At 47.3% G+C, this 23,254-nt stretch overlaps 1 protein-coding gene across 3 annotated transcripts in view; it reads left to right on the forward strand.

Moving 5' to 3' along the window:
- Nucleotides 1-23,254, forward strand: part of LOC144156277 (uncharacterized) — a 160,853-nt gene that overhangs the window by 30,312 nt on the left and 107,287 nt on the right. The window contains exons 1-2 of one of the 3 annotated variants that reach the window (XM_077688212.1): nt 11,177-11,414; nt 12,435-12,544. The exons of 1 other annotated variant lie outside the window; for it this stretch is intronic. The gene's annotated coding sequence lies outside the window, so the exon portion shown is untranslated. Of the gene's footprint in view, nt 1-11,176; nt 11,415-12,434; nt 12,545-23,254 lie in introns of those variants that run through there. One more of the 3 variants, XM_077688213.1, reaches the window with a different exon arrangement.

The following is a 23,254-nucleotide window of genomic DNA, read 5'->3' on the forward strand; positions in this document are numbered from 1 at the left end:
GTCTGTGGGTGTTGTTGCTAATGGGTTGTCGAATCGCTTTGTTGTGGTTTGTTCGCAAACAGTGTTTAAAGTGTTCAAGGAGATAATCTTCTCGTGAGATGTTAAAGTGACCGTGGCACAAAAGATATCTAAATTTTAGTTTAGATGTTATTCTTCGGTATGCCAATGAGGGAAGTTCAGCTTTGTTTATTATATTTGTGACGCTAGTGTGTCTAGAATATTCTGAGAAGACAAACCGAACTGCCAAGTTTTGAATTCGTTTGATTTCCTTTATTAGATACTGTTTATGTGGGTCCCAAATGATATCTGCATATTCTAAGGCTGGTCTTATAAGGGTTTTAAAGGCAGGTAACTTCACTTCAGGGGGTGCCTTACCTAATTTACTTCTTAAAAATGCTAATATTCCTTGCGCTTTAGAGAATATGACATTAATATGCGGCTCCCAAGTAAGGTTGGTCGTAATCGTTACGCCCAATATTTTGCATGATTAATTTCACCGATTTCTTTATTATCAAGCGCGTAACCAAAGTTCAGTGGATTTTTCTTCTTAGTAAAATTTAGGCTCACAGTTTTTTTGGCGTTGGGTGGGATCCTCCAATTATTACACCACTCGTGAATCAACTGCAATGAAAGGTTAAGCTGAATTTGGTCTTCCGTTGAGTTTACTCTTTAATATATGACGCAGTCATCCGCGAACAACCGTAATTGAATGGGTGAGTTAATGCACAAATTATGATTTTGTGTTTCCAGAAACCAGAGTGCGGTTTCTTCGGTGTTTGTAATGGATAGTTCATAGTGCAGCTGTATGTCCATCGGTTTTCACATTAGCGTACCTGGATAAATTGGCGTAGACCGAAAATTCTGCGTACTCAAAAGCTAGTGCTTTGTGTTTCCTTCTTGAAGGCTCCTGGTGCGACGTTTCTGCCGGTGTTTTTCTTCTTCAGCTTGAAAGGCTTTCGGAGAAACATTTTCGCCGGCGTTTTTCACGTGTATACGCTCGCGCAAATACACCACACTGGTTGCCGGTGAGGCGTGCACGGGTGTGGTGAGCGGTCCGAGGGTGGGGCGTGCACGCGTGGGCAGGTCTCATGCGCTCACCTTTTGCTGGCGGGAGATTTCAACGTGCACGTCTCACCTGCCGACGCCACCCGACTGCTGTCCTCCGCGGTTTGGGTTGGTGAGTTGCACAGGCAGCGAGATGCCTACGACGCGGAAGAGTAAGGAGCCTTACGAAAAAGAGTTCTCCGTCTATTTGCCAATTTTGACCTTGTGCTCAGCAGCGCAACGCCTTCGAGGTATGATTCACTCAATAAAAGTTTGTCCGCTAGTGCTGGCAAGTTTCATTAAGAAAGTTGGCTAGAAAGTATGCTAATCGCAAATAAAAAATAACTGTGTTTTTTTATGCACTTCCCCGAGGTTTGCGGTCACCCTTCTTCATAGAGTGGACGGGCACTGATTTTTTTAGATGCGACGCATCTCATTCACCCGCTTGTCCATGCATGCATGCATCCCTCCATCCATCCGGCGTCGTCGTTGTCCGCGCCAGCTGCGCATGCCCTCTCCGCCGCTCTCACCGCAGCATTATCTGCGGGTTAGCGCTCGCTCCTCGCAATGCCAGCTGTGCGTCGGCGCGCGCTAGCGCTCGGTTAACGCATGGGCTGCTCTCTCTCATTCCCCTCACCGTTATGCGGCGGTATACAACGCGGTACCTGCGCCGCTCCGTTCCGTCGTTCTAGCGCCGGTGCTCCGATGTCCAACGCTGCTTTGAATGGAGACTAACAAGCCTGCTATCGCGATGGTCGGCGCAACCGCAACAAGCACCGGCCAGCCCAATAACAGAACTGCTAGCACCACCGACGATGAGGCTGCAAAGCGACGTGCACGGGATGTGGGAACCCCGTAGTAGACGGAAATGCATCGTACGCGTTCATGGCACGTTTCACGCGATGGGAGAATCAACCCAACGGAAACGCCGAGGGAAACCCACGATGCGTCGCATCTACACAGGGTTCCCGCGAGGGGAGGTGGGCGTAATTTTTTCCACAGAGTTCGGCCGTGCCTTTTCTCTAAAGGAGTCTTCAATGAAACACGATTACACCATTTAGTTTGTTTTTACCCTCATAAAACCTGCTATATAATGTAATAATAAAAGTTAATGCAATGGAACCCCGATAATAGGACTTTCAAGGGACCACGAGAAAGCGTCGTATAACCGGGGTGACGTCTGAGTGGTGCGCGGGTAAATTCCGGCCTAGAAGACGGTCTCACGCGACATGTGGGCTAAGAACCTATTGAAACTACTATATTTAGCTCCTTCTCGCGTGATTTGCGAACCTTTAGCTCAAATCCCAAGTTATAAAAACCAAGGTATATGTTGTGCCCCCTCCCCTTTATGGCGTCGAGCTAGCCCACCAGCAAAGTGCCACGCGCTACTCGATATAAGGATGACGTGGCCGAGCAAGTTGAGAGGGGAAATGGCGAGGGTTAAACTGCAGATGGCAAACGAAACGAACGATAGTACAAGACCCAGATGAACAAAAAACGGCATTGCCGTACCTGGTGGAGACATACTTTGCACGGTCCCGTGCCGTCGCTATTGAGATATAGTGAGTGCTCAACACAGCTTTTATCGTTTCCCACAAGACCCAGCAACGCGAAATAGATAAGATAATTCAACCTTCGCGAGTAAACCGTGTTTCGGCGAAAATTATAGCGCGCCCTGCTACAGTGACTTGGTGCGGCTGCCAGTGAGTGACCTAAAATGGCGGTACCGACGGATACGTGTCTCCACCCATCGCCTTCTGTCTTTTTTGCTCCACCCTTGCTGCGGACACGCTTGAATTGAGGCACTCTAGCAAAGAAAAGAGCGGAGTGACAACGCGGCTTTGAAAGGCACTGATAAGCAGAGAGCAGGGATATAGGGAGAAAGAGCGTCGTGAAAGGAAGAAACTTCGATCGAGCGGGAGGGGAAAGCGGCTGTTCGGTCATCGCCGTGGGGTTGCGTCGTATGGGTTTTCGCGTTCGTCGGCGGCTCAACGGGAGCTTCAAATTCACAGTTCACCTGCCACCTGAGCTTCGACTTCTCGCGATTGGCGCATTGGCGTACTGCTGCCGCGTGGGGCCGTCGCAAGTTAACTCCCGCTCACGAGTACCCGCCTACTTGCTTGCGTCTGTTCCGTATTTGGTCTTGTCCGCCTGCTGACCTTTGCACATCAAGCAGCGTCAAACGGGAGTTGACGCGTCAAATCAAGCAGCGTCAAACGGGAGTTGGTCAGGATGAGGCGACGAAGCGGAGTAAAATATGGGAAAGGCGCCTGTTTATCCGCGCCAGGGTTCGTCGTATGAAGCGGACCGCGTACACCCGAGCGTCATGTCATCGGGGTTTTGAATGCATTGTTTTTATGGGGAGTTTGCCGGGACCGCGATGATACGTCGTAAGAAACGGGTCTTCGTAAGTCCGTGGGACGTATGAGCGGGGTTCCACTGTATTTTTTGGTCAGGGAAGAGGCACCGCCACCTCGGCGTGGCACTCGAAATGCTCTTGCAATCGCCTTCAGGCATGATATAATCGACATCGGAAATCAAATATGTCAAGTAAAACATTTACTCCTCTTTACAGGAACAGCATAAGTCACGAGCATAAACAAGTTACGAGTCCCCGCAGGGGGCATCTGCTAAAGCAGATGTTTGCGTGTACTGTGCGGCACCACGGACCCCGAGCACCCACGTTTAGCCGTGCGTGGCAGCGCCGTGACCAGAGAAAAGAGGGTCCTGGTGGTTGAGCCGACGCCGAGTGCTGGGACCTTTAAGGCCCTTTAACACACCACTTTGGCCTCCGCTTCTCGTAGACGGCACCTCCGGTCTGACCCACCCGGGGGGAATCGGCAGTCGCCTTTTCCTGTCCTTCCCTTACGCTGTCACTTTCCCTTGTTCCTTCTTCAGGTTCCCCTTTTCCTGGTGGCTAGAGTTAACCTTGTGTGGCGAATGACCCTGCGTTCAGCCATATTTGGCTATAGACGTGGTGTATGGCTGGCGTGGGCAGGACTTGCCCGAGAGGAACTGTCCCGTTCCCTTGATGGGCTCCATGGTGAGCTGCTGGCACCATGGCCGAACAAATTTTTAATTTTATGGCTTCCATTTTTCCTCCAAATGATCACTCTCGAAAAAGAGGTGGCACCGATGTGACCTCTATGTTTTTCACGAACAACGTTAACAACCTCCCATGCTTCCACGTGGTACACAGCAATGGCGAAGAGAAAACTGCCCGACTTGTATCGCCATTTTCAGTTGCAAAGACCCTAACTACCACCATTGGTAAAGGCTACAAGATCAAGAAGCTGGCAGACGGAGACCTCCTTTACGAAGTACTCTACAAACATCAGCTCGACAAGCTCTCACAGCTAGCCCCTTTTGGAGAAATCCCTGCAACTGTTAGCGAGCGCCGGTCACTAAATTCAGTCCGCGAAGTCATCTCAGATGACGACCTGAGGAAGAATTTCTAGAAGGTCTGAAAGAACAGAATATCAATCAAAATCAAACGAGAAAACAAAGAAATTCATACAGGTCACATCGTCCTCACCTTTGAATGCAGCATCCTTCGAGAATCTGTGGAGGTATTCTACACAAAGATAAAACTTGGACCATACATACCAAACCCACGTCGATGTTACAAATGCCAACGATACGGCCGCGGCTCGCTGAGCTGCAGGGGCCAACAGACACGCGCCAAACGTGCCTCCAGTGAATATCCTTCCGAGAACTGCGAAACCGAACACCACCTACTCTGTGTAAACTGTAAGGGCAACCGCTTATCGTACTCCCGTGTTTGCCCTGCATGAAAAAAGAAAATGAAATAATCACACTCAAAGTGACAGAGAACTTAACAGTTCGCGAACTACGGAGGTGACTCGCACCGGCGCATAACCGAACATACTCCATTAATGTGCAACAGGGCGCGGCATCACAGCGGTCTTCAGTACCTGCTGAGGCTAAAGTAAGGCCCCCCGCGCCCCTGGTGGAAGCAGCTAGCGCTGCGCCACCACCTCCTCCAAAGCGGGCTGCACCGACGCCCGGTTCGGCATTCTCAAAGGCCTCACCCATCGCCTCCTGTATACAGGAGGCAATGCCTTACCCATCTCCTCCTGTATACAGGAGGCGATGCCTCACCCCACACGGTGAGGTTGGACGCTTAAACCCCCGTGCGTCCTGCACGAACCTCCAGCGTCTCTGAAGAGACAATACACACCTGAAGGAGGTTCTATAGGCCGTCTACGTCGGAGGGGCGGCGGAACTCCCCAGAAAATGCAAAGAAAAACAAGCGCCGAATCACAGCACAGAAAACCTAGTTTTCACTCCATAAAAAACTAACATGGCATTCATTGCCCACTGGAATTCCAGAGGACTTTAAAATAGCTTAAATTACGACAAAGACATCTTTGCATCACACCCACCTGTGGCCGTTTGTGTTCAGGAAACAAATTTGGGCCCTATGCACAGAATATACTGAAAGGATACCAGGTCTTTCACGACGACCGAGAGCAGGTGAGGAGGCTCTTTGGTGCCGTTGCAATAATTTTCTAAAATGGCATAGCAGCTCAAGAAGACAAACTTAAAACTAGGCTAGAAGCAGTGGCTGTCACCTTCCTTGCAGTGAAAACAAGCAAGTCTGCTGTGAGTATATTGAACCACACCTCAGGGTAACACTGCATGATTTGGAAGACTTAGTAAACAAATTACCAGAGAAGTTTTTAATAGTTGGCGATTTTGGGGGAGTGATAAATCTGACGTAAGAGGCCAGTTTTACATGGTTTTATTTTGTCAAATAATGTTTGCCTACTGAATTCTGGCAAGCCTTCATACTGCTCTCAAAGCTCAGGAAAGATGAGCTGCATTGATTTATTTTTTAGTTCACTGTCTGTTTTTAGCGATTTTTAATGGGTATCATAGATAACCCTTATGGGAGATAACCCTTATTTACCTGTACTCACCAACGCAACAGTAACCCCCACAGAACCGCGACGTTGAAAATTTGAGTTTGCGAACTGAGCATGCTTTAATTCAGTAGCCAGTTTGGAAAATTATTTTTCGGACACTCTTAGCATCGATTAATTGTAAGAAATGTTTAAATCTTGTATTCGTAAGGCTGCGGATTTAGCTATTCCACAGTCCACTGGAGTGGTGAGACAAAACCACTAAGTATGGCGGACACAAGAGTGTAAAGGAGTCAAAAAGCAGCGAAAAAAGCATGCAGGAGTCTTCCGAAGGTATCCGATGCAAGAAAATTTACGAAACCTTAAAAGGAAACGAGTTAAAGCCCAATGCATTCGACGGAATGCCGAAAAAGCTTCATGGCAAAATTACGAGTCATCAATAAACAAACTTTAAAAGGAAACGAGCTAAAGGGCAATGCATTAGGCGGAATGCCGAAAAAGCTTCATGGCAAAATTACGAGTCATCAATAAACAGCTCGGTCACATAAAAAAAACATACAAAAATAAAAAAAAATATTGGTCACATATAAAAAAAATATCACATAAAAATATTCCCTGGGGAGGTGTTTGGAAAGCAAAGCTTTGAACGACACCCACAACAATTTCCCATGCGACGTCACTTGAATTGATCCACGTGGCTCTACAAAGAGTGAAACTAGAAATTTTACCAACCGTTACCTGGAATTCGCGGTGGCGGCGTCCCGAACGCAGCAGCAGCGTCGGCCACGGCCGGACTAGAGCGGCGGACGCCACCGCTGTAGCCCGGACATGAGTCCGGAGAAAGAAAACGGAGAGGAGCGTCTTTCGAAAGGTGAGACAGCGGAACGTAGCAATCCTGGTGTGCTAGCTTGGGGCTACACCACCGCGCGACACAAGCGCAGACACAGAAACAATTCCGCATGTGAGCTTAGTGATTCCTATTTATACCGGTTTAAACTAGCGAGTTTAGTAAGTTCGAGAATTGCGAGAAAGCTGAGGGAACTTTTATAATCACTATTTATCAGAACCAGTTGCTGCTTTTGCCTTTTGTAATACTTCGTAAAACACAACGGAATTGGTAATCACCAATTTAGAAAACGGAGTCCCTTTCGTGGCAAGCAGTGCGCAAAAGGTAGCGTTGCTCTAGCGGCCAGATGTCTGTATGTGGTTTGTACATTTTGCTTTCCCGCCCTGCAAACCAATCCTTAACTTATGTCTGCCGTAGGACCACTTATTTTCGTCGGGTACGGGTTACCCTGGAGGTGCTGTCGAACAAGTTAATCAAGCCGTGTGAAGGCAGCGAAACAGGCCCAAAACAACCTCCGCTAAAGCAGGCGACAAAGCCGTACCGCCGACGCCGCCGCCGGCGACCAGGCACTGCCACGCGGGAAACGCTGGGTAAATTCGCCGCGACATCTCTAGTGTGCTCCGTGAGTGAAACCCTCCGCCCCCCACCCCTTCCCACGCCGCCGCCTCCGCCGCGTTGGGAGTTTGTTGTCCCGCACGCCGCTAAAGAACCGTTGGCTGGTAGAGGTAGAAAGGTTTGCCTTAAAAAATCTGGGAGCAAGTTCGGAAACTAAACGGCATGTATTCCCCTTTTACAGTTCCTTTTCTAAGAGCAGCTGGTGTACAAACTAGCGTAGAACAGGCGGATATACTGGGTGAATATTTCTCCAGTGTTTCCAGTTCTGTGCACTACACTTAAGCATCCCTAAAATACAAAAACACTGCAGAGAAACAGAAACTTCCAACATAGGGTGGGACAGACGAACCATATAATAGTCTAATAACGCTCCAGGAATTGAAGAGAGCTCTATTGGCCGGTAAGCAGATCGGACTCGGCCCAGATGATATACGTTATGAAATGCTCACACATATTTCGGGTGCCTCTGTAGAAGCACTTCTAAAGTTTTTTAAACAAAATTTGCGTACTGGGAAGGATGCCAGCAGCCTGGAAAAAAGCATTAATCGTAGCCCTACTAAAACCCGGAAAGCCACCAACGTATACCCTAGTAGTTATAGACTCATAGCTCTTACGAGCGGTCCAGCCAACCCTCCGTCGCGCCACGCGTGCTTTACTTTCACCGCGTGGAACTGACCTCCCAAGTGGGCTCGCTCGTTGGGAGGACGTCGTGCTGCGGAGGCTTCGGGTTGTAGTGGCGTTATCCCCAGCAGTTACCCACGCTTCGCCTGCCCGTTATCACGCGCCGTTTGCGGACACCTGCCACTTTTGTGGGCTTCCTGCGTCAGAAGCTGACTTTGAACACCTGCTGTGGACTTTCCCAGTTCTTTAAGACAAGCGAGCGCAACACCTCCGAGGCGCAGGGCTCTATCCTGGGAGACCCCCAGCACCGGTCTCTCGTTCGATTTTTGCGCGTAACGGGTGCAGTGCTGTACCTAAGAAAACTTTTTCTGATGCCGTAGGGAAATCTCTCGCAAAGAAAGCTGTCTAGCCAAAACGTTTTAGCTTGTCGTGAATACCAATGCTCTGTCCTCAAATACAATGAGCTTCTTGACAAACCAGTGTGGTTTTAAAAAAAGCGTGCGGTTTAAAAAAAAACTGACCATCTTGTCCGCCTTAAAAATACCGTACGAAAGGCATTTATACACAAGCAACACTGTCTTTGTGTCTTTTTCGATCTTGAGAAGGCTTACGACACTGCATGGAGGTTTGGAATAATGCGTGATTTAGTAAAATTAGGCATTCGGGGAACAATGCTGAATTGCCTGAACGACTTCATGGCAAATAGTTATTTTCAAGTGCGCCTGGGCTCAACCCTGTCGAGGAATTTTGTACAGGGGAACAGGGTCCCTCAGGGCTGTATTCTAAGCACAACACTTTTTGTCGTAAACATGAACTCCATATGTAAATTAATTCCGCTGTCAATTATGTATTCTGTTTATGTTGATGATCTTCAAATAGCTTGCACGTCCTCCAATGTAGCGACATGCGAGAGACAAGTACAACTGACTATAAATAGATTAACAACATGGGAAGACAGAAATGGCTTCCAGTTTTCACCACACGGAACAGTGGATATTGTGTTCTCACTAAAATCAGGCTTGCCGATCGGACCCACCCTGCACCTAAAAGAAATCGAATTACCCGAAAAAAAGGAACACAAATTTCTCAGTGTAACTGTTGGCAAAAAGTTCACTTTCCTTCCTCACATAAATATGCTAAAAAACAAAGCATCCCGAGCTCTAAACATGCTTAAGGTTCTTTCACGCAAACACTGGGGTTCCGACAGATCATGCCTCGTACAGGTTTATCGCTCGGTTGTACGCTCCTGCTTAGACTATGGTTGCATTGTGTATGGCTCAGCAAGGCAGTCCTACTTGAAACGACTAGACCAAGTACATAATCTAGGTTTAAGTCACTTATCTGGTGCGTTTAGGACATCACTCATTAGCAGTCTTTATGTTGAAACCAATGAATCACCACTTACATATAGAAGAACCATGCTGACATGCTCATATATCCTAAAGATTCATTCGCTATCGAAGCATCTGTCCTATCCCATAGTTACGAAATGCCCATCTAGGACACTACTTCGTAACAAACCCCAAGCTATTAGACCATTGCTCCTTCGATTTGAAGAGAAATGCCGAGAGCTTAGTATGCTGGACACATTGCCTGGGATTGCCCAAAGAAAAAAACAAATATTACCTTGGTGCACAATCCCTCCTGTATGAGATTTTACACTGGCACATTTTCAAAATAAAAAAAAGAGACACCGCGTGAGCTTATCTTGCAGGAGTTTTTGGCGCTAGACGAAAAACACAAAGGATACACGGCTTTTTACACAGACTGTTCCAGAATATTATACTATCCTGGGAGTGCAGTAATACAAGGGAAAAAGGAAAAGGTGATCAGGCTACCTCAGTTTGCCTCGGTTTTCACACCAGAATCTTATGCCGTTGCTGTGACTATAGAATGAATAATGAAAGAAAGCATTCGGAGAAGTGTTATCTACACAGATTCACTCGGCGCAATCACAGCACTGCATTACAAAAATGCAGCTCAACCCTTAATAGGAGACATAATGCACAGTTCAGTGACAGCCAACACTCAGGGACAGGAAATTAAGTTGTGCTGGGTTCCTAGTCATGCTGGGATCAATGGAAATGAGAGAGCCGATACATGTGCCGCACAGGCCGGTAACGTAACAATAAATCAAGTTCATATTCCTCATAGCGACTGTATGAAATTCATACGGAGTAAATTGAAATTGAAAAAAGGAAACCAACAACAAACTTCACATAGTTAAGCACATTATAGCGGAGTGGGAATTAAGCAAACATGAAGAACGCCTCACAGAAGTTATTTAACGTTGCCTCCGCGTTGGACATACACATCTAGCACATAACTTTCCTCTGATGAAACAAGATAAACAGAGATGTGAAGAATGTGACAAAGAGCTAACAATGAACCACATCTTACTCTCATGCACGAAATTTTCGGACTCGAGGAGGAGGAGGAAAAACTTTATTTATCCCATCCGTTGAGTGAAGTCACTTCGGACCAGTAAGGGTTGTCCTCAGTCCAGGACTCCCCGGCTGTAGCCGGCCTTCCGTGCCCTATTCACCAGCCGAAGCTGGGATCAGGGGTCGGAGCTGGTCAGCACCGCCGCCCACTGTGAAGGGGTTTGGGAGGGAGGTCTGGGATGTTCGGGCATGCCCATATTATGTGGTATAGTGTTCCTGATCTTGAGAAAAAAAAAACATTTCAGGGTGTTCTACAACGAACACATTCCATTTCACCCCTGTCTATACTTTTAGGCGAGGATTCTCTTGTTAATTTTTCTTCGTTAAATTTTTCTTCGTTTTTGGTTTTTTGAAAGAAGCAACGCTTCTAAACAAGCTGTAATGTGTAAAGACAATGAGTCATTATCCACAAAACAAAACACAATAACTTCTGTTTTTCGCACGATAACCTTAGTTGCTTATGTGCCATAAAACACGACACAACACATACAAGTTACGAGTGGAAAATAAAGGAAGCGAATTGGGAATTAAGTAATGATTAGCCTTGGTAGGCGGGTCGTACTTCTGGCAAAATAACTTCGTCATATTCAGCCTGGCTCTTCGAATCACTCCAGCCACTTCCACTTTTGGTTTTCGATCCGCGATTTATCTAATCGTGCCAAGACCAGGAGAGGGGGCTTAGCGCCTTCTTTTTATTAACGCCCGACCCCCTTTCGTGAACCCCTGCGGCGTTCCGCATGGTGGTAAACTGCAAGCGTTGTGCGGGTGTTTCACTGCAGGCATTGGGCGTCGTCGTTAGCGGCCGTCTTGTTGAGGCAACGAATGGCGTTTCTATTCCCCCGCGTCCTGCGGCTCCATTTTTAATGGAACATCCCTGCCAGATGAATGAAGGCTTGTTGGGAAGAAGTGGCTCCGCTCATCTGAGCTTCCTTGGGCACCGCGGTGTGGGACGTCAAAGTGAGCCCCACTTGTTCATGTTTCTCGAGCTTTCCGGGGAGGTCTCCTACGCGTTGAGCAAGAGTAGCCTTGCTCGCTGAGGAAAGGGGGACATGCCTTCTCATTAGTGACATAAAATTTCATTCACTCCGTTTATATCTATTTTCCAAGCGGGGATCGAGTGGCGGTATGCTGGGTGCGCTATTTGATGCAGTTTTGAAACGGCGGTTTACATGCGTTTGAAAGACTCCACAAACTGAAAATTTTAATTTTGAAACAATCGCAGAGGTTCTTTACCGGCTGGTATACATGAGATCATATTTAACTTAAGCCCCCAGCTGCACACAGTCCCAGAGCCATAGTTTGGGTTATCGGTACTCCAGTGGTATAGGTTATGTTCACCTGAGTTGCACGCATGCGGGTAATCATTCGCGCGCGCCGCCATGCTGTTGCCCAAGCATCGCTGTTGTTATAAGGCGACGCCGCATTGGTTACGTCGGGCTCCACGAGACTGCAGTACTTTTCGTGCTGGCGCCCGATAAAAAACACTCCACATGACAACAGTGAGCTGTTCGATGTTCCAAACTATGCCCCACCGCACTCGCTGATACTCTTACGTGCAGCACCCTATACGATATACTTATCGCCAGACATGGTTGAAATCCTCGCACGACTAGATAGAGCGGTAAAAACTTCGGAGCCTACGTATGCGTGCAACTGCGTCGTGGTGGACCAAGTCGCGTGCGTATGCACGTGAAAGCAGATCGCCCCCTTCGAGGTCTGAACCTGTTCAAGGACAACCACAGAAATATTGCTGCCGAAAATTTCGCCGCGCGGAAGCCAAGCTTCAGTGATTTGTTCAAAGGTCGCTTGCGATTCGCCCGCGCTTGTTCCAGCTGGGCAGTGCGAGCACGGCATGGCTTAGGAGACGGCCTTGCATGCACTAGCTTCTATACGCTACCATCGCATCAAAATTGGCGTACGCGTGGAACATTTCTTCAAAACAACTGTTTGGTTTTTGCCCTCAACCACGCATTTTAGGGCACTTTGGCGACATCCACGGTCTCAGGCAACTGCAGCGTCGGCCTCATGCACGGCGTGATGCTTCTCTGGGGATTCGAAGTGCTCGAGGGCAAGTAGAGCGCCATAACGTGAGTGCGATTAATAATATCTGTTGACGCCACCGCCGATAATCGGGTTGAAAAATGGCAGACGATGCACGCTGGGGTTGTTTTTGCGGCGATATGCGGTCTCAAAGCGCATGCGCAGGTACAGCGGGCACTGTCATGGCGGTTTTCAGCGTTGCCAAGTGAAGAAGTCGCCTGCTAAACTTTTCAGGGAACACTCTAAGAGAAAAACGAGTCAGTACTGATTCCTTTTACAGAGTCATTGGCTTGCTACAGAATTGACTACCTTTCGACTCTTACGGGGAGAGTCACCAGACTCTCTTTCAACCAGAGTCCTAGGACTCTTAGGGAGGGAGTCGCGACGAAGTCAAAAGTGGGCATTTGCGGAGAAAGTTGCGCCTCTTCCCGAGTCACGTATATACTGCTCTCGGCGTCTCTCTCTGCCCTGCCGTTTTTGTACATGCATTCGGGGAGGAGCGTGCACGCACAGGCTTCACGCGCTATACCGTTGACAAGCGTTCTGCTATTGAAGCGTTCTGCTCTTGGAAGGGCACTGACTTTTAAATGCAGAGCATTTCTTAGCCTCGCCTGTTCCTGCGTCGGACGGTGTCAACAGTACCGCGTCCGCAGCAGGTGCGCCTCTCCTTCCCTCCTCTCTCTCAACAGCAGCTGGCGCGCGCATGCGTCGTAGTCAGCCCGTTCGCTCCGTCGCGGTCTCGCCGTAACAGGTGCGTGATAGCAGCGCGGTGGGGCTTGGAAGGGCGCGCGCTGCTTGCGCATGCGCTCCCCCCCCCCCCCCCGTACTGCTGTCCCTCTACTGCGCGCGCTGCAAATATAGCGGCTAGCGGTCGCTCGTGTTTCAGTCACTGCGTTGCTCCTTCCTTCCTTGGTTGACGCTCGTACCCACGTTTACTCGTGTCTGCTACTCCAGCATCACGGAAGAAGCGATGGAAGCAACACTGCCTTCAATCAGTAGTGAGGCCCCAATGCTCTGCATTTACTCGTGTTCCCCTCGCGGGAAGGCGCGGGAATTTTTTTTCGTTGACACTTTGGGCAAGGCTTGCACTATCGGCAAATGTGCGTCGAAGCTCTAAAACATGCATATTAAATGTGTGCCGCAAAGTACACATGCATGCTGGATTCTTTCGGAAGCAAACGAGTCAAAAAGAGTCGATGAAACTACGACTCTGTTGTGTGACTACCTTTAATCGTTTAGCGGAGTCAGCATGTTCCAAAAAGAGTCGTCGCGGCTGTAACTCACTTCTGACCAACTTTTTTCTTAGAGTGAATACCATCTACACGTTTAAAGGTGGGTTAGGGCTGGGTGAGATAGTAGGGTTGGGGGATATTCAGCACAATGCTGGCAAATAGCTCCATAGACGTCGGCCATGCGACTATTTTTGTAGGCGGCCCCATTTTGTTTCTTGGGGTCAGAAGAAGACAGTAGATGAGATTCTTAGCGAAGTCAAGTGCGCTGTTGAAGGATTTCGAAGGCGCCACAAATATGGACGGGCGTTTTGGAAGAGGCACGCTGCGTATACTGCTTACGATTAAAATCCGTGCCTAAGCAATGGCGACCGGCCCCTCAGTAAATGATGTTAAGCGTTGGGAGGGGGGGGGTGGGGGAGGTGAAAAAAAACCCCGCAGAAATAGGTGTGCCTCTCCGGTGCGTGCTTACAAAAGCGGCCGACAGTAAGAAAGCATGCTAGGCCGAAAACCATATACGAGCGAAGGTATATCAAAGCTCGTTCGCACCAGTGCGGTCGTGTTCAACTGCATAGGCTGCTGTTAGTCCCAATATTCTTGGCGTTAAAAAACTGCGTGCATGCAAAGTAAGCATATGCGGCCTCTTGCATTCAAATGGCATCAAAGAACACATAGCTTTTGTTATCAAGGGTTCTGTAAACTAGCTGTGCGGGATGCTCATTGCAACATAGCTTCGTCTGAACCGCCCGTCACAGAGTTCCTCAGCATGGTGAAGATGGCAAAGAACAGGGCAAACAAGCAGCGTGTGGGTTTTATAGAAAAGGAAGACCACTGTGACGTTTCGTACATGCTTTCTCAGCCTACGCGCACAAGCCGCGGCTGTTTTTTGTAGCAAATACCGTAGTGGGGAAATATTTCTTTTTAGTCTCATAGAGCGGGACAGCACGGAGGAAAAATGCTCTACCGGGAAGAGTATGTAACTTTTCGACAAGTGCTCTGTTTTAACTCAAATAGCACACGTTTCAGAGCTTTCTCGGTTCTTGTTTGACAGTCATGGATGACTTGTTTGGCTCCGTTAAAGCTGGCTTTTTTCTTTGCCGTTTCTCTTCCACTTTTTGTGGCGCTAAAGAGCACATCACACAGTTCGCAGAGCGACCAGGGGCCTCATTCTAGTCGTTACTCGGACGTCGCCACCTTACTGAAAACCTTTTTCACTTTGACCCTGAAAATTGAAAGATAATCAGAAAACGCCTCTTTAGCACCACCTTTGTATGACGGTGTCTAGGAAACGTGAAGCGTAGACTAGTGCCCCAAGAAGGCGTCCATGAAGCTTCGCCCTAATAATGCCTATACTAGTCCCGTGAGCTGCTGCCGCTTGGTAGAAGGTGTAGAAAATACGCGGGCAGTTGACCATCAGTAGAGTAGATGACAGCGTAGCAAGTTGCGCTGATAATCTCAAATATTCCTGTTAACTTTACAAGTCTTTGCCTTCATGCTTATTTCAGAGAACTTTCGGGCAAGCTCCAGCAATCCTTTTGACCGTAGAGCATGTATACTAGGGAGGAAACTGTACCTGGCAATCCTTATCGTTGGGGGGGAGGGGGGGGGGGAGACCACAGCTTCTGGCTTGAGCTTGGCATGACAATTAGATTCTTAAACGGTTTTTGGGATTTGCGTTCCTCACTATGCATTAACACATCTACGAGATGCCAGGTAGCCGAAATCCTCCCTGTTTTGTGGTAGCCGTGAGCCGTGGCAACTGCGTGTTCGCTTAAGGGGCAGGCATTGCGTGATCGTACCTATCGTTGGTCGTGCCGGCATCGAAGGAACGCATGACTGAGCGGGTAATATGCCGCCGCGAAAGTCGTAGCTGACGAAAAAAAAAAGAAACCAAACGTACTTCGACGAAGACAAAATACAACAGATAATGGCGCCTGTATCCGTCCTATCTTGTCTTTGTTCACGATTGTTTAACGGCACATTTTTTTTTTCAAGGGCCGTATTCTCGACTGCACAATTCACAGTGAATTAGCCATGTTTTTTGCGTAAGCACAACGTAATCAATGAGTGACGTGATGCACGTATAGCTATGACGATATGCTGTGTAATTTGACGCTTCGCTCATAAAGACCACAACCAAGCTATCAAACATTGCGCATAAAAGATATAAAAAAAAACCTTGGCGGTCGCTTTTCTGATGGAGGCGAAAAGCAAAAACGCCCGTGTGTACGAGATTTCGGCGCACGTTAAAGATCCGCAGGTGGCCAAAATTAATCCGGAGCCCTCCACTACGGCGCGCCTCATCGCCTGCGTTGCGTCGGCGCGTTAAACCCTGCAATCAAATAAAAAAAAATAAAAACCCTTGGCATGTATTATAGAAATTAAGACGGTGGCTGAGGCTAGCAAGGGAAACGCATTTCTGCAGGGAAAAATTGGCGTCAACCCCACAAGGCGATCGAGTAACGTTGATCCAAAAGCGAGCGAAAGGCGGATGTCGAGCTAAAGAACATCGCACAATTGTTTACCGTATCTATTTATTTCTTTCAATCGCTTTTAGTAACATAGTTGGGCTCTCTGCTTCAATGCAAGCTTTGATGCGTTATCACTTTCCCGGCCGCCACAGGTGCCACGCTATCGTCTGCTGCCATTTTACAAGTTTATGGCGTGATCACAGAAAAAGACGGTCGCGACCACGTGGTCGCGACCATTGCTTGTATGACACATAAGGGCAGCGAAGTGCTACGCCTGATAACCGCGGAGCGTACCGATGTCGCCGACTCACTCATTCGTCAAACTTGACTTCAACCAGGGCAGTAATGTAAAACAGTCACTTTTCTTTGTTTTTTTCTTGAGTTCATTCATGTGACCCAGCAGCTTACTAGGGGGAGTGTGGACAAGTTCCATGCATTGGGTTCTCTTTGTCATGGAGAGGCTTGCACTGCCCTCTCATGTTGCTGTTACGCCAAAGAAATAATTTTTATTTTCTTGAAATCATAAAAGCAAACTACGACACGTTATTTGTATGCTCCGTGATCGCTGACTTGGAAACAGTTCAAACTTGTTTCTTTTGGTAGAAAACATGCTCTAAACCGCGCGTCGTGCGAAACTGCGCCTGCTGCGAAATGACGTGGTTTTCACGGCGTCAAAGTCGGTGAAATTTTTTGCCCTATAGCAGCCGCCAGTTTCAAGCTCTTACATAACATTACGTCACTTTTACGCAGGCTGAAGTTGCCAATGTGTGACGTAAACGTTCCCGCCAGCTGTTTAAATTACGTCACGCCTTCTCAGCCAATGACACAGGGTCCGTGACACACAAGCCGTATTGTTGTTGAATAGCGAAGACAGGCGTACGTTGTCATGTCCGCTGCATTTAGTCTAGTTTTTTATTGCCGGCCAAGAATCATGAGCTTTCAGTAAAGAGAAATAAGTCAAACTTTAGAACTGGTGCCCGTAAACGTCATGAAACGTCAAAATGACGAAAGCACACACAATCGATTTGTCAACCGGATGCACGTGACCAAAATATAAAGCCAACCGGAGAAAACTTCCGTCAAATTTACAGTCCACTGTGAATGTGTGCAGGCGAGAATAGGGGCCTTATTCTCGACTGCACAAATTCCCGGGAAATTCGCCATGTTTTTTTGCGTAAGCACGACGTAAGCCATCAGTGACGTGCTGCACCTATAGGTATGACGAAATTCAGTGTAATTTGACGCTTCACTGATAAAGATCGCAACCAAGGTATCAAATATTGCGCAAGAAAGATATAAAAACACTTGGCATCTGCTATAAAAATTAAGACGGTAGCTGAGGCTGGCAAGAAGAACACATTTCTGGAGGTCAAAATTGGCGTCAACCCCACAAGGCGATCGAGTAACGTTGATCCAAAAGCGAGCGGAAGGCGGATGTCGAGCTAAAGAACATCGCACAATTGTTTACCGTATCTATTTATTTCTTTCAATCGCTTTTAGTAACATAGTTGGGCTCTCTGCTTCAATGCAAGCTTTGATGCGTTATCACATTCCCGGCCGCCACCGCCGCCACGCCATCGTCTGCCGCTATGTTACAAGCACGGGGCGGCCTCTCTAGCATCCACAGTGGTCCCGCGTGATGATGATGATGATGCTTAGTGGCTTCCCCTTTGTAACGGGGTGGCGTTGCACAGCGGCGTTAGTCGCAACGCCACTGTACAATCACCTCGCCAAAAAAAATACAAACAGAATAAATAAAAAATAATGTCAAAATAAAAAGTAAATACTTTTAAGAAATTTTTGTGCTAGTCTGACTTCTTTGTTCGCATGTCTTCCCAGATTGTTCTCTGCTCTTTTCTTACCAACATTCTAACCTTCTTTTACTAACCTCTACTGCTGTCCAGTTCACTTTTCCGCTAACCTTAAAGCCAAGGGCCTCCGGAAGCTGGATGGCTCCATCACTGAGGACTGGACGGATACTTTTGCACTCCGTTACAATATGTCGCATGGTTTCTGGCTCATTTCCGCAGCCTGCGCATAGCTCTTCCTGTACCGGCTCGCGGATAAGCGTTTTTGTCCGCAAGCAACCCGCTCGGGCTTCAAAAAGCAATGCACTCCCTTTGGTATTATTGAATAATTTTTCCCTTCTGATCTCCTGCTTCCCGATCCTGTAGATATCTAAGGACTTCTTCGTATCCATCCTCTTTTTCCAGGTCGTTGTTTCTGTTTCTTTCACTTCATTTTTTATTGCCTTGGTCGTTTCCCCTGCACTTCCAGGTTTCATATACTTCGTCCTGAGCCTTCTGGTTCTTTTCCTCCATTGTGTGTCCACGCTTTTCATGTAAAGATACCGTAACACTTTGGCCGCCCATCTCTGATCATCCAGATTTCTAAGTAGTTCTTCAAAACATATTTTGCTCTGTGCTTCTCTCACTTCGAAGGATGCCCATCCCATATCTCCCTGCACTGCCTCATTTGTTGTTTTGCTGTGTGCTCCTAATGCCAATCGACCTACGGCCCTTTGATTTACTTCTAGCCCTGATTGAATCTCTGATTTGACACACACTACTGCGTTTGAAAAGGTGAGTGCTGGTACCATTACTCCCTTCCAGATTCCTCTCACTACTTCATATCTGTTATATCCCCACAGTGCTCTATGCTTCATGATAGAGGCGTTTCTTCTGCCTTTCATTCTTAAATGCTCTTCATGAGTTTTTAGATACGTCTCACCTTTGTTTATCCATATGCCCAGATATTTGTATTCCGTTACCCACGGTATTGCTGCTTTTTGAACGAATACCGATTCGTTACGGGCGTTGTCATTGAAAACTAGAACTCCCGACTTTGCTGTGCTAAACTCTAAGTCTAGTTCAGTGGCTTCTTCCCCGCAGATATCTGTGAGCTGTTGCAGACACTGTTTGCTGTCTGCTAGTAGTACTATGTCATCTGCATATATCAGTCCCGGGATATGTTGTTCCACTTCCTGTCCTTTGTGGCTATAACATAGATTGAAACCTATTTTACTGCCTTCAAGCTTTCTTTCTAGTCTAGCCATGTACAGCATGAACAGCAATGGCGAAAGAGGACAACCCTGCTTTAAACCTCTATTTGTGACTACCGGTTCCGTGCACTTTTGGTCCTCCCAGGTAATTTGCACCTCGCTCTCATTGCAAATTCTCTGCAACAGCTGTATAAAGTCCTGGCCTAATCCCTCCAGCTCAAGTATGCTCCATAGAAGTTCCCTATCTACGTTGTCGTAGGCTCCCTTTATATAGAGAAATGCTATCCATAGTGGTCGCTCCTGAGCCATTGACACCTCTATGCATTGGGTTAAGACAAATAAATTGTCCTCTAAGCGTCTGTCTCGCCTGAAACCATTTTGTAGTTCTCCCAGTATGCTGTTCCCCTCTATCCACGCCTGTAGTTCCGCTGTAATTCGCGCCAACAGCGCCAAATCCTCACGTAGTGGTACGTGGCCTCTGAAAAACGTTGCATTTATCGTCATGGCAACGAGTTGAGAGGGGGGAAAGGAGGTTGGTGACGTCGCGGACGCTGCTGACGTCATTTTTTCCGCGGCAGCCGGGCTGGGCCGCCGGGCGCCGGAGGAAGCAACCGACGCTCGCCCAACTTTCGCGCCGGCCGCTTCTCATCGCCGCTCGGCAATGGCACCAGGCGCGAAAGTTGGACGAGCGGCGGCGATGCCTCGGAATGGCCGCCGCCCGTCGTTTGGTATGTGTGTGCAGTAACGAGTTTAATAATTGAACGAAGAAAACATGTAGGTAATAGTCCGTTTTCTGGTGTCGAATTGTTGTCTTTGTGGCGATATTAATTGGAGCGTTACACAAACAGTCTTTTCGGTTTTATTTTATTCAAAATTCATATGGGGACATCTTTGATTCGAAGTCATGAATAAACATGCCCTACTCTCATATATTGCATATACATGTTATGAACACACTATTTATTTATTTATTTATTTTCATTACCTCAAAGACCCAATGGAAAAGGGGCGTTACATGAGGGGTGGGTAAGGTACACACAAAAAAGAAACAGTAGTACAGTGAATAAAAGACAAAAATAGAAGGCATGAGTTTCAAAGCAATATACAAGTTGTAGAATATATAGATAACATAGCACCAGAGTCAATATAGCAGTTTCGTATAAACTAGAACGAAGTCATGGCAAGCAGTGCTAATTTAAATAGTTGAGGGTCGCTTGTTTGTACAACATGGTCAGGCAGATTATTCCAAAGTTTTGCACAGGTTATAAAAATGAATTTGCGAATGTGGTGGTTCTAGGGCGAGGATATGATAGCTGAATTGAATTATTACTGCGGCAAGGAGTTTGTGGGCTCCTTGGAATCTAAGTAAAATTATGACATGCAAATTTAGGCATACAACATTGCACAATAGGAAAAAAACGTGTGAGATCACATTTAAATACAAAATAATTGATCACGCAAGCAGAACTTCGAAAGTTTTAGTCACTATAGATTTTTTTTCGCGCACACCTCGGCGGGAGAAGAAAAGAACTTGACAGGTCCCACTCAATGTATACTTATCTCTTGGGCTCGCCTCGAGACAGGAATATTCTTAGACATTCAAGAAATTCGTTTCAGTTCAGAGACACAGTAACCGGGAACCTATAAAATAAAAGAAAGCACGCACAGGTATGCTTCAAGGCCGGCCTTTTTGGCCAGTTAACGCAAACTCTGAAAGAAAGCGTTAACCCGGACATTAACCTGCATACACTGCCGAGAAATCATGTTCGCACCAACAAAATGCAGCGAGAAAAATGTTGCGACACAATAACCGCACTATTGACCACTCATTGCTGGATTATATCTGCGTTAAAAAATAATGCGCAATCACGTATTATAGCACAGAACACAATCGCAACACAAACCGAACGAAATCATGTGACCCAGCAAGCAGCTTACTAGGAGGTGCGTGGACAAATACCACGCATTGGGTTCTCTTCGTCACGGAGAGACTTGTACTGCCCTCTTATGTTGCTGTTACGCCAAACGAATAATTTTTATTTTATTGCGAAACATAAAAGCAAACTACGGGACGTTATTTGTATGCTCCCTGATCGCTGACTTGGAAACAGTCGAAACTATTAGTTCTTTAGGTAGAAAACATGCTTTAAACTGCGAGTCATGCGAAACTGCGCCTGCTACAAATTCGCGGACATTTCGCGGCGCCGAAAGCCGGGGCAATTTTTTGCCCTTTTTTGCGACAAAAGCAGCCGCCAGTTTCAAGATTTTACGTAACATTACGTCACTTTTACGCAGGCTGAAGTTGCCAATGCATGACGTGACCGTTCCGCCAACTGTTTAAATTACGTCATGCCTTCTCAGCCAATCACAGTGAGGGCGTGTATTACTAGCATTATTGTTGTTGAATAGCAAAGACAGGCCTACGTTGTCATGTCTGGTGCTTTTAGTCTTGTTTTTCATTGCCGGCCAAGAATTATGCGCTTTCAGTAAAGAGAAATAAGGCAAACTTTAGAACTGGTGCCCGTAAACGTCATAAAACGTCAAAGTGACGACAGCACATACAACCGCGTTGTCAACAGGAAGCACGTGACCAAAATTGAAAGCCAATCAGAAAACACTTTCGGCTAATTCCCAGATTTCCCGGGAATTTGTGGAGTCGAGAATAGGGCTACAGTGAACTAGAATATCGTAATATTCTAGTTCACTGTAATAGGGCCCTAGGGCCCCAAGTGTGAACCAACTTGCTCAGCACCAAGTTTTGTTAAACTGTAGCTGACGGTCGGAGCACCGGTTCACCACGAAGCCGACGTTTTCGTAGGCACGCTCAAAAACATTTCCAAGCTCTTCAAACAACTAATTATATAAAATAATGGAAGAGGCGGCGGAGCAGTCAAGGCGGCGGATTTAATTGAGCAGTCAATGTTTGGTTGACCGCCAGGTGGGGGACCTCCTTATTTCGGAAGCCCTGGGTCTTCGCCACCTGTCCGCCCGGTCGACGAGATGTTATTGCTGATCCGGGTTGGAGCTGGTGAAGCGACTCTACCACTGCTCATAAAATAATGGTGAAAGTAATAAAAGTAATAAAATAAGCGTCTCCAGTGAATTTCCCACAAATTTTTAACATAGTTGTTAACACCAGCTTGGCCTGCAGAATAGTAGGCACAACCGTTCCGGCAAAAATACGCTTTACTTCCTTTTTCCTTAGATTTAAAACAGCGTGTTTTATTTTCCTCTTACATAACAATACACACAATTCTTTGCGATTTTGTGGCGCTGTGTTCAAATATAGAGCCACTGAAACGTTTCCATTCAAGCCAATGACAAAACTAAGGCGAGCGCACGGTATAATGGCGGCCCATGACGACACAGACGGCCTTGATATGAGCCGCACAAACGCTGGCGCCATGTTCCACTTTATTGTACATATAGTAAGAAACTCTATGCTGTCGACCACTCACTACTTCTGAGGTCGCAAACCGTCGCGCGGAAAGCGCACGAGGCCACGATACCTGCCTTGTGTGTGTGTGTGTGTTTTTTTTTTTTTTAATTTTCGCGTTAGTGCTAATTGCTGCTGCGGGTAGCACATTTGCAATCACTTGCATGCGCTCTGATGTATCGACATGTATGTCAACTTCTTCCTTGCGTATTTTAGGGTCCTTAAGTGTGCCTCAAACGCGGCGGCCTCCAAACTTGTGAACTTCTTCGCAGTGACACTGCTGGCTTCCGGAAGAGGAAACAATGTCTTATTGCTAAGCTGGCTTGAGCATTGCATCGTATTGTCAATGTGCTCGTTGCCAGGCGCTGCGCAGCGTAGAGTTTCTTACAGTATCCTTACTAAGAAACTCTATGCTGCGCAGACGAGCAGCTGCCACGAACGCAGGCTGCGCCGCCGGAAGAGCGACGCTCTCAACTGCGGCTTCCCGTGGCCTGCGTCGTGCACGCCCGAAATACCGCGCTCTCACTCAGGCGAGCAACAGCACTTGAGCGGCGACGAATGGCAGGCGTCGCCAAAAACAATTCCAAAGGGCACCGACAATTTCGCTAACGAAAAAGGAG

The sequence above is a fragment of the Haemaphysalis longicornis genome, unplaced genomic scaffold (genome assembly GCF_048455015.1).
Source record: "Haemaphysalis longicornis isolate Haplotype H1 unplaced genomic scaffold, Haemaphysalis longicornis Haplotype H1 scaffold_1, whole genome shotgun sequence".
NCBI classification, from domain to species: domain Eukaryota; kingdom Metazoa; phylum Arthropoda; class Arachnida; order Ixodida; family Ixodidae; genus Haemaphysalis; species Haemaphysalis longicornis.